This window comes from Thermobia domestica, chromosome 11 (assembly GCF_964235325.1).
Source record: "Thermobia domestica chromosome 11, izTheDome1.hap1.1, whole genome shotgun sequence".
NCBI classification, from domain to species: domain Eukaryota; kingdom Metazoa; phylum Arthropoda; class Insecta; order Zygentoma; family Lepismatidae; genus Thermobia; species Thermobia domestica.
In genome coordinates, this window is record NC_137464.1 from 137040235 (window position 1) to 137052472 (window position 12238).

Below are 12238 nucleotides of genomic sequence, written 5' to 3' on the forward strand. Positions count from 1 at the left end.
CGCAAGGTTTATGTGCGCTGTGTGAGTTCCGCTCATATTAAACTGACTTCCCCTATATATATACATTCAACGGCTCTACGTCAGGTTATTACAAATTTTAAATTTACATTTAAAACAAAAAACAAACAATAACACACTTGTTGTTCAGTGTTACAAACTAAGGAAGATACAGCATCACAAACATTCACAAATATAAAAATTTTATAGGCATCTAAAAGAGTAATAACTCAAGGGAGACGGACGGGACAATGCACATCCAACGTACGTTAGTGCAGTATACTACTATCATGGTATGACGTATTTCGAATAAATACGAACAAAGCTACAAGGATTTGAAAATTTGACTTTTTTTTAAAGAAAGGCTTTATTTCGGAAAAGTGCTGAGATAAGTATCACATCTAATTGCATAGATTAGTTACAAAAGACGTAAAGATCATAATGTCGTTTACTGCATTTTGATATTTTAAACTGTTCCGGAGAAAATAATGTAGTTGCAAGAAATTTTGAAAATGACTGTTGAATATCTATTTTTCTTTAGCATCTCAGCAACAGTTTCTGATGGGTGTAATTACAACAAGTTCTCGCATTTACAAGATTTTCAGCTGAGTTGACAACTTTAACAACAATTTAGTACCTTTAAAACTTTTTAAAATATCAAATTGCAGTAAACAGCATTACGCTCTTTACGTCTTTTGCAACTAATCTGTATAATTAAATGTGATACTTACCTGAGGACTTTTTGAAATAAAGCTTTTTAAAGTCAAATATTCAAATCCTTGTAGCTTCGTTCGTATTTATTCGAAATACGTCATACCATGATAGTAGTATACTGCACTAACGTACGTTGGATGTGTATTGTCCCGCCCGTCTCACTTGAGTTTATTACTCTTGTAGAGACCTATACAATTTTTATATTTGTGAGTGTTTGTGATGTTGTAGCTTCCTTAGTTTGCAACACTGAACAACAAGTGTGATATTTTTTGTTTTGTTCTAAATGTAGATAAAAAAAATTTGTAATTATTTGACGTGGTGCCGTTTGAAAAAATATAACTTTGTGTTGGGTTAACACCACTGTTAATTTGGTGGTATTGAAGAGTATGCCAGAAAATGTTCCCTTGCCGATATTTGTATGTGCAAAATCCCAGCGTTATATATCTATTCTCTTAAAAATTGTAAAAGCGTATCAAGATGAGTATTTCACCCTATATCCGAACACAAAGATGGTGCCTGTCGCCAAACGCAGAATTTTACATGAGAATGGCTGCACCACGGTTTCTCTGTCCAATAATTCATATAACCTAGATGGTTTCATTTGGATTCTCCCGTTCGAGTCCAGATATATCCCTTGTTAGTAAAATTAATTTTTCAGGTTTATAATAGTAAATGGTACTTAAATGCAATAAAGTGCTTTTTTCATGATTTTTGGTGATGCAGTGATGTGGATAAATATTTTAGGGTACGATGCCCCTGATGTGCCAACTTGATATTTGTCATGTCGGTACTACTATATTGGACTTATAAAATATTTTTTTTTTCAAAGAAATTGAAGAGGGGGTGTTTTGAGATATTCAGAGTCAAAGCTTAAGGCCTTGATGAAACTTGATATATAAGCTACTTCCTAGTAATTTTATTAAAGATATCGTAGTCTGGAAGAAAACGTAGACTATTTAGAATTTTTTGGTGTGCATCTTGCGGGGAGGTGGAGAAAGAGGGGAAGGAAAAGGTTCAAAAAGGAAAAAGGGGTAAAAAGTAATGCAAAATTATAATGTCTTACGAGGTGAGGTGATATATAGAATACTGTCTCTTTCAGCAGCGACCCTATGTAAGACGTGAATCTACAACTTAGCGTGAATCCGAACGACACGAATCCCACCGGGGATCGAACTCGGGAGAATATCTCTCGAGCCCCTTATGTTAGGAAGATGAAACTCAATAGAGTATATAAGTTCCTTCTAGGTAAATTCATCAAGGACATCATAGTCTTGAAAAGACTGTAATAGGACTATATTTATTTTGGGGGGGGACGGATCCTAGGGGCGAGGTTCAATGGGGAAGTTTAAACTATATGTCGAAAATAAAATACCTCAGGAAGGAGAAATTAAGTTCAAGTATACCTTGAGGCACTTCCCATAACTATATTTCCCTGTGCACACAGGGCATTTCAGCTAGTATTTCATAAATGAATGTCAATGTTCACACGTATAGGCCTAAAATATTACCATTCGATATTCGTGCTGACTTCTGTTTTCTGGTTCAATCCCGTGTACAGGCCTGCCGAATAAGGTTTCATTCCATTTTGTTACGTCTCATGATGATGGAGACATATTTCTGAGCCTACACTTACCTAATAATGACCTAACCATAATTTGTAAATTGAAAGATCTTTTCTATTACTCAACCTCCCGTTTAAATATGTCATATACCTAGGCAGTGGTGTATCGAAGAGGGGTTGGTGGGGGTTGTAATCCCTCTCATTGAGTCTTTCAGAAGGTCAATTCACCTAAGGTGGTCAATTTTACAGAGCTGTTAACGAGCACAACATAGAAGAAGGAACCAGAAGTCCGTGAATCCAGTAGTGAGTCACGTACACCACTGTGTGGAAGTTGTTGTGGTGAACAGCTAGTATGTCTTCGCAATAAGGTGTCGCTTGTTAAAGTGACACCTTATTGCGAAGGTCACATATGTGCACTTACCGATGCGAAATGCAATGAGTCAGTGATTGTGAAAATGTATGCGGCAAGCGGCAACAATATCAGCAGGCGAGTAGTAGGAAGGGTAATCCAGCGTTGTAAAAGCACCGGCCCTAAATATCAAGATCAAGTTGTGAGAGTGAAAAGGAAACGGGCATGTCCAGGCGTTGTGAGAAGCATCAGGGCATAAGTTGTGCAGGAGAACCCACTCAACCAAAGCAACTTGCCATCTCATGCAGTGCGTGTGTGGGAGCACAGTGTGTCGTATCATGAAGGACAATTTGCGACTGAAAAAACGACATAAGGCGATGGGTCAGAAGTTATCACCAAGGCACATTCAAGAGAGATCAAGAAAGTTGTATGAACAGTACCTCTCAGATGACAAATGGTAGTGGGTTGCCACTCTGGATGAAGCCTGGATCTATCTTGATGACACCAATAACCCCAGGGCCATTTTTATTCACCACATGATGCGAAGGGCCGCGGCGAGTTCGTCCGTGAATGTCGCGAGAAGCTTTCAAAAGGCTTCGTGGTTATGGCAGGTTTCTGCGCCAGTGAGAAGTTGCCAATGCATCGTGTGAATTCCGAGGACAAGGTAAATGCAGCCTACTTTCAAACGAACATCATGGAACCCTTGTACAGAACTCACATCATACAGTTGTATGGCAGGGACACCCGGAAGGTATGGATCCACATGGACAAAGTATCTAACCACAATTCTCGCAGTTCTGTCGCGTATTATCGGCGTACGGCCACGGAGATTGCTGTGTCTCTTATACCCTTCTCGTCCAAACCTGTAGTCACCAGATGCGTCGCCGATCGATTTCTGCGCCTTTGGCCTTCTGAAACAAGGACTCACGCAAAAGCGTCCTACTACCATAGAGGAGCTCTGGACAGCTTGTCATGCCGTGTGGTCTACAATTTCCCTCACACACTTTCGACGCGCAATGATTCAGTGGCAATTGTGTTGCAGGGCGATAGTGCAGGCTCGTGGCCGCCACATTGAGCACAACCGTTGGTGGAGGAAGGAATTGTCTGAGCAGGTGAGCGCACAAACTTTGGCTATCTTAGGTGAATTGACATTCTGTATGGAAATGGAAAACATATCAGTTTTATTTAAATCTTGGCAAAAATGTTAATCTATACATATGACGATACAGCATTCCAAATGTTTGGAAAGTATGAACTGGTAGAGTGTATAGTTATCCTGGGGGGGGAGGGGGCAAGAAAACGAAGGGATTTTTACTGAAATTAAAAATTGTAGTATGCTGGCACGTACCCCCAGGAATTTACTTCGGAGGAGGGGTCCAAATTCAATATGAAAATAAATTATTTTCAAATTTGTAAAATCACCCCTAATATTAGACTAAATTTACAGAAAAGTGGTAATTTCGGGTTGAAGTGTTCAGACTACGACGACACCCTCTGTGTACGTCCCCACGAAACAATAGGAAAAAAGATAATAATAATATTAATAATAATAATAATAATAATAATAATAATAATAATAATAATAATAATAATAATAATAATAATAATAATATTCATCATCATCATAATGTATTTGTTATGTATCCCCTCCCATTGTATATTTCTGGCTACGCCTGTGTACCTAGGTATAATTAAATCGTTTTATTACTTTTTAGTCCTTTCATTGATTAAGAACATCAATCACAAGAATAGTATGTATCGTTCGCAATCGATGAAATTAGTGTTGCCCATCAGAAATGAGAGTCATCCGATTTTGACTAAAATTTGTATGGTGGAAGATACAAGAAGTGCATTTTTATGCTCAAGATGAAACGAAACACATGGCAATACTGTACAGATGATTAATGAATGAAATGGTGAAATGAAGAAAGTGGGAGGAAACGGGAGAACCCCGAGAAAACCCACGCACACGGTGTTTGTCCACCACAAAGTTCACTTGACAGGGGCTGGGATTGAACCCGGGACCCCAAGCATCAGAGGTGAACGCTCTACCACTGAGCCACCGCGGCCCCCGCTTACGCTAAAGGAGACGAAGATAATGAGAATGAATGGAATGGTGAAATGAAACTTGGGGAAAAGGGAACTACGAGAAAACCCTCACACACGGTGTTTGTTCACCGCAAACCCCACTTGGCGCAAGCTGGTATAGAACCAGGGCCCACGCATCATGGGTGAATCCTCTGCTACTAAGCCACCGCGGCCCAGAAGTCTTCGAGACGAGACACAAAGGGTAGTGATGAGCAAATGCAAGACTAAGACCAAGACCATGACCAAAACCCAGGTGGTCTTGGTCTTGCACATCCAGCCTTGGTCATGGTCTTGCACTGGAACCCATGGTCTTGGTCTTGCATGCAAGAGTCTTGCAAGTCTTGCTTTTAAGAAATCTTATGCTTTTTCAGGTAAATTTTACTGTGGATATAAGAGATAATAAATTCTACAATGCGCTAGTAGTAACGCAAATACAATGTATGCTTCTAAATGTAACATAGTTCACCTTCGTGTAAGTATGATGATAGTGTACAACATAGGCGATGATCTTTATTATTTTTTTCAATGGGTGCCCACGCTTCACTACTTACAGTGGCTCACAAAATTGATCGTACACTTGGCGCTTTGAGACAAATGAATAGAAATAACCTCTTTTACATAGTTTATATTACAAGAAACTGAAATATATTATGTTAAGGGATCTTATAAACAAAATATATTTATTTCATTCCTTTACACAAAATCAGACCTTGAACGTAGAAACAAAACACTTTCATACACAAACTTAAGAGTCACAAAATTATTCGTACACCTTGTCCATTTACAAATTTGGAACGTTCAGTAGCGAGCTGCGAGCCCGTTTCTTCTTATTACCTCGGTTAGTCTGTTCGGCATTGATTGTACCAACTTCTTTGTAACAGTAGGTGTAATCTTGAGCCACTCTTCTTTCAGGAACGTCTTCACTTCTGTCAGGTTATTCGGTTGGCGCTGCTGCACATTCTTCTGTAATTCCCACTATAGATTTCCTATGAGATTGAGATCTGGTGATTGAGGAGGGGTTGCAAGAGTCTTTGGTGTGTTGTACAATAGCCATGAGCGCACAATATGAGCGGTATGCTTAGAGTCGTTGTCCTGCTGAATTCTGTAGAACTGTCCAAGTCCTAAGTTTCCTACACTAGACTTCAAGTTCGTCTTCAATATGTTGAGATATGCAAATTTGTCCATTGTTCCCTCAATAAAGTGTAGATTTCCTACGCCAGAAGCTGCCATGCAGCACCAAACCATGACTGATGCTCCCCCATGTTTTACTGTTGGTTTAGTGTGTTCCTTCTTAAATTCTGTATGAGGTTTTCGCCAAATAATTTTGTGTCCATCGGATCCATATAGGTTAAATTTGCTCTCATTACTAAATATTAAGCTATTCCAAAAGTCTTCGGAGCATTGCTTATGTTCCAGAGCAAATTGAAGCCTTTTGCGTTGATTCGCCTTGTTAATATAGGGCTTCTTCCTAGCAACTCGGCCATTAAATCCAGCTTTTCTTAAAGTTTTTCTCACTGTTTCTATGGAAAGGGGTCTCCTAATGGATGATACCACTTCTGTTGTCAGTTTGGGTACACCTTTACGAGGATTCTTTTTATTTTTAAAATGGTTCTTCGTTCGTCTCTTTCACTCAGTATAGATTTTCTTCCTCAACCAACTTTATTTCTTATCCTGCCCTCGTACTTGGATCTGTTGACAACTGCCTAGATGGTTGAATGTGTTCTTCCCGTTACTTTTGCTATAGTTCTTAAAGATTTGCCCTCCATGGCTAGTTGAATAATTAATTTACGTTTAGAATGTGTAGTTTCACTTTTTGGTGCCATTGTACTGCACTTTCTTCGTGTTGCACTCACCTCAAATGTGTAGAAGGACGTGGATAACCTACTAGTACAGTGACTCACTCCTTCAGCTTTGTTTGTTTCCACCCCTTCCCCTTCAGCACGAGCTAAATGTAAAGTGTACGATCAATTTTGTGACTGTCTTTTGTACATGGATCTGGAGAATCCACCTATAACTATAGACACGGAGGACAAGAACGTGCAATACTCATACAAATGGGTCTCATAAACATCAGTTCCATCTCAGTAACTGCAATCATGTAGACTTTATGACAACTAATTAATTTACGCGTTCATTTTTAGAAATTAGTAGGGTGTACGATCAATTTTGTGAGCCACTGTATAAGATAAATCACAACATTTCGTAATCCTTTCGTAATGGAGATCCTATACTCCACTTGTTTCCAAACTGGGAAGGCTACCCCTGAGACACATAGAAGAAAATCAAGACGGCACAGATTACTAAAATACCATAAATTGCAATATTACTTTTACACTCTAAAGGCGTCAGATTTTTTTTTTCAACTTAATCTTTGTATTGAACAAACTTCCAATTAAACATTAAGATTTTGTTTTACTGATTCCAATATGTACTCTGTGGGGCAGAAACAAGAACATTACGCAAAAGCGATTTAAAAAAATGAAAAATGAGGTTTTCGAAACGTGGGCATGGAGAAAAAAATAAGAGAATTAGCTGGGTTGAACGGAAAACGAATGAGAAGGTGTTAGAAATAATAGCAGTACGGGAGAAGAAAAGAATTTTAGATATAATTAAAAGGAGGAAGGGGAACTGGTTGGGACATTGGCTAAGGAGGAACTGTAATATGGGGGACGTGCTAGAGTTTATGGTGGAAGGAAGGAGAGGGAGAGGCGAAGAAGGCTAGTTGAAGGAAGGTATTAAAACAGGAAATTGCTATGTCAAGACGAAGAGACTAGCTGAGGACCACCGTACATCGAAGCTTCTCAGATGCAGGAAGTGACCTGCCAGTAAAGGCAGAATAGCTATGATGATTATAATGATACGTTTAGCAATATTGACCGAAAAAGCAGAGAAGAATTAAAATAATATTGATTATAATCAAAGTAGGTTTTAAAAAATCTGCAATATTTCAAGTATGTTGCTGCTTTAACCCTTAATACCGCAAGGTATTTCAGTTACACAAAACCGCAAGGTGTGTCCAATGGACACATTGAGATTTTTCACCTCATTTCGTTTTCAATACTTTAATATTTTATTTTTCTTAACTGCAATTTTGTAGAAATATGTAATTAAAATCAATACATTCTAACATAAGCCAAATATATAATATTCAGTGTTTCCAACCCCTTTGCATTACGAAAGATAAGCGACAACAAATTTGTAAAAGTAAAGAGAAATTATTCTTCATAGATATATTTTTGTATACTAGTGACATAACATGGATCAAGTTGTACATTGGACATCAAAATACTCTAATATAAGGAAAAATATATAATATTCAGTGTTTCCATCTCTGTACTACCAAAGATAACAACTACTTTGAAAAACTGAACACTAATGTTTTCTTCATAGACTTGTTTGGTATTGTTGACAAAACATTCAACATTTCGCACATTTAACATCACTACATTCTACATTCTAATACGAGACAAAATATATATATTGTTGAGGGTATTCCTCCTCAAGTATCTAAAGATGATAAGCGACTCATTTGAAAAACTCATTTGAAAAACTTTGAAAATATTTAATATTTTCTTAGTACGTATGTTTTGATATATCATTGACATTACGTTTTAAGAGTTACCCATGGAGCATTTCAGACACTTTCTAATAACACTTGAGTGCTCAAACCAGATATTCTTCTTGCAAATATCGCACACTTGTCTCTGCATTCTGCACTTTTTGGGGTTACACATGCAACATCTTCTCTTGGGCGTAGATTTCAGTGTGCCAACACCTGCGGATGATACACTTGACTGAGCTGCCGAAGCATCACGTATCACGTCGATTGCAGTAAGAACAGGTCTCTGAAGTCCTAATTTTCTTCTTCGATGGATTTGAGGGAGAATTGCTGTGGATTCCGCCAGCTCCACTAGAAACATATGTCGTCTCGGGTTCGCTTTTCTTATGTTCTACTGAGGATTGATATTCATCCACACAACATAGGCGGCAACAGCAGATACATCCTGAAGATTTATGAAGAATGCTAGAGGCCATCGATTGGTTTTCCTTTTGCAGGAGTAGCAGTGTACTAATTGATCTAAACTATCAACGCCGCCTTTTGTTTCATTATAATACAGTATTATTTCTGGCTTCTTTTCTTTATCAACAACTATATCGTCAGTGTTGTACATGCTTGAGAAAAGAGTAACAGCCTTTTTCGGTTTCGAGCATTAGGAAACTAATGTGAAATCACTTGTAAACCCGAAGATAGATGATTGCTCAACCTTGTTCTTGCTTTTTTTGAATTCTTCAGGAACAAATGGTTTGTTTTTTCTCACAGTGCCTACTATTGTTTGACCGTTTCTTAGTAAGTTTATCCGAGTTCCATGTCTGTAAAAAAAATGTCACAAGTTATATTTCTGTTAGTTCGATAATATGGTTCCGCTAAGGATAAAACAACTTCTGTAGCTAACTTATTTGCTGTTTTTCTTCCTTCTTTGCCTAAATACGGTATACGTTCCAAAGGATAATGGGTTTTGGAGTCACATATCCACCAAATTTTCATACCGTACTTATCCGGCTTTGACGGCATGTATTGTTTGAAGGGACAACGACCTCTAAAGGGAACAAGCTGTTTGTCGACTGTCAGCCAACTACCAGGAAGATAGTATTTTGTTAAGTTTTTGCAAATCTTTTCCCAAATGTCTCTAATCGGATCAAGTTTGTCCTTCTTCCTTCTTTCCGATCTAGTAGTTTTATCATCAAACCTGATGAAAGACAGTAGATCAATAAATCTATTATAACTCATAGTGGCGCGAAATAAAGGTGGACCGTACTTCTTATTCCATAGAGACTTTATGTTTTTCCATTTCAGATGACCAGCAGCAATAAGCAATAAGAAAGACAATAAATGCTTAAACTTCTTCAGAATCACACATCTTCCACACCTTTTCCCTCATTTTTCCCATATAGAATCGATTAGCTTCTGCATTTGTGTTTATAACAATATCACTTATAATATCATCCCCAACACATCTTCAGGTGCCTTTATTTCACAGTTAGCAGGAACAACTGCTTTATTGCAACTGCCTCTAATATTATTTCGTGTTTTTATTTTGGTAGAAGTTGGAACGTTCTTATTCCAACGTGTCCCATTTTTACTTACATATTCACTTACACTTGAACGGGAAGGTGTTTGAATGCCATTATCACTATCCAAAGCACTTTCCTGATCTTCATGTTCACTTACATCACTCTTTTCTTTTTCTTTCTTTAACCCAGAAGTAGGGTTTAGGTTTTATTTAGGCAGCTACATCACTCACTTGATCCGCCTCACTTGAATCACTTTCAAGTGTTTCATCGAATAGCAATTCTTCATCTGAGTTTACACTGTAATCTGAACACTTTTCATCAGCAGCAAGTATTTGTCCGATTTCTGTATCACTCAATTTTCTTTTTGCCATATTTACACATAAAGTATACTCACAAACATAAAGGAAAATATTTCAAAAGATAAATAATCTGTAACAACATCCACCAACACAAAAGCGAGGGAAAACACGAATTACTAAAGGCGCAGAACAATATCCCAGCCACATCTGTCAAGAAAGCAACTACATACAAGATATACTTTACTAAATTTTATCAACATAAATATCGAAAAAGAGACAAAGAAAGGAAGAAAACACGAAAGAAGAACGCAAGTAAGAACGAGGGGATGATTAAACGTATGATAATTGATTTAAAAAATTTGAGAATACAATTATTCAATACATTTTAAATATGTGTCCATTGGACACACCTTGCGGCATTAACGAACTAAAAGTATTAATGCCGCCATATGCAACAAGAATCATCACCTAGAACGAACTTACTTTGGTAATATAATGCTATTGAGTAGTTAGAAGCATCCTTAGAAGGAAAAGAAAATTTTAAAAATAATAAAGACACAGCTTCCTAAAATTCAAAGCTATGTGTCCATTGGACACACCTTGCGGTATTAAGGGTTAATGGAACTAATTCCTGCATTTCGTTCTTACGCACTGATAAAAGATGTTTTCAGTTCTGAAAGATTTCTGTTTTTCATTTTTATTGCCACTTCATTCTTTGATTTTTCCATAGTTTGCATAAGCCATAGGGATACTTCCCGCTTCCCATAACAACTTCGAAGTACGCATGAAATTTACTTTTTGAGCTCGCCACTTGCGTTTTTTTTTTTTTTTTTTTAATTTTGCAGTGGCGTTTCGTCAGTAGACTGTGAAAAACACATGCTTCTTTTGCTATATTTATCCGAGGACGAGCCGACAAACTTGACCAACTCGAAGGTCGAAGGTTTAAGTTTACTCCAGATAAGTCACATGTAGAATAGTGTCTGGTTTCCCGGTAAGTAATATTCATTGTTTAAGAACGCAGGAATGCATCGTAATCCAGTACCAATGACATATTTCTTTGTGTGTAACAAGCTTTGATTACAATGACACCTGTGTGGCTTGAAAACAAGTAATAACTACAGAAAACGAAAACAACCGATTCAGAAAACCACATACTGTAGCTAATGATGTGAGGTGGAAAATGTTCCGCCGAAAATTTTCCGTTATATTTTTCCGGAAAATTTTCCGTTCTAAAAAATATCAGTAATCAAGTAACGATTCTTCAGTATTCATAAAATTGATTGAATTTATGTATAGAAATGTTAAAAAGTGAAAGTTCGTTTAAAGAATCTGAAGATTTTCATGGCTCACAATTTTCAGTACTATGTAGGAACAAGTTAAACAATTTTTCATGAATCGAAATATTTTCTGTCTAGTACGGAAAAATTGAAGATCGTTTTATGAGTCGGAAAATTTTCATCATTTTAAAGCAAAAAGAAAAAAAACTTTTTGTGAATCGGAGTTTTATTGCTCTGTAGAAACAAGTGAAAAGAATTTTCATAGATCGGAAAATTTTCATCACGATGTAGAAACATGAAAAAACTTTTCATAATCCGGACAATTTTGGATTTTATGTATAGTGATATTTGGTGGAAAATTTTCCACTATATTTAACTGCACATAGAGCTACAAAATTGAATGTATAGAGGAAAGTTAGTCAGCAACAAATTATAAATTTCCAATTAGCTTTCGGGAACTGGATTCTATTATTTTAAATTTAAATTTTTTTAAAAGTCATGAATATTTTCTGATTCATGAAAACATACTCCACTTATTCCTACATCGTTGTTTCGCCGTAAAATTTATTGGTAATGAATATTGTCTCAAAAAGTTTCATGAAGTGAAAATCTAACGATTCTTCATTTCAAGAATGTTTCAAAAACTTCAATGCGTTCTTCCCTCAGTATCCCCAACAATCCTTTGATCTTACAAATTTGATTTCGTCAGTTTAATACGCATAGGACGTTTTTCTCATAGATTTACTACTTTTATAGAATTACATACTGCAACATTTATAAATAAGAAGATATAATATAAAGTGCCTACTGTAAATTTTTGACTACCCAAAATTCGAGTTTAAGTAACTCATGAAAGCAAATACTGATCATTTTCTGGAAA

The 12238-nt window shown here is 36.9% G+C and overlaps 1 protein-coding gene across 2 annotated transcripts in view; it reads left to right on the forward strand.

Moving 5' to 3' along the window:
- LOC145663671 (uncharacterized) overlaps positions 1-12238 on the forward strand; it is a 1057537-nt gene that overhangs the window by 714196 nt on the left and 331103 nt on the right. The window lies entirely within an intron of this gene.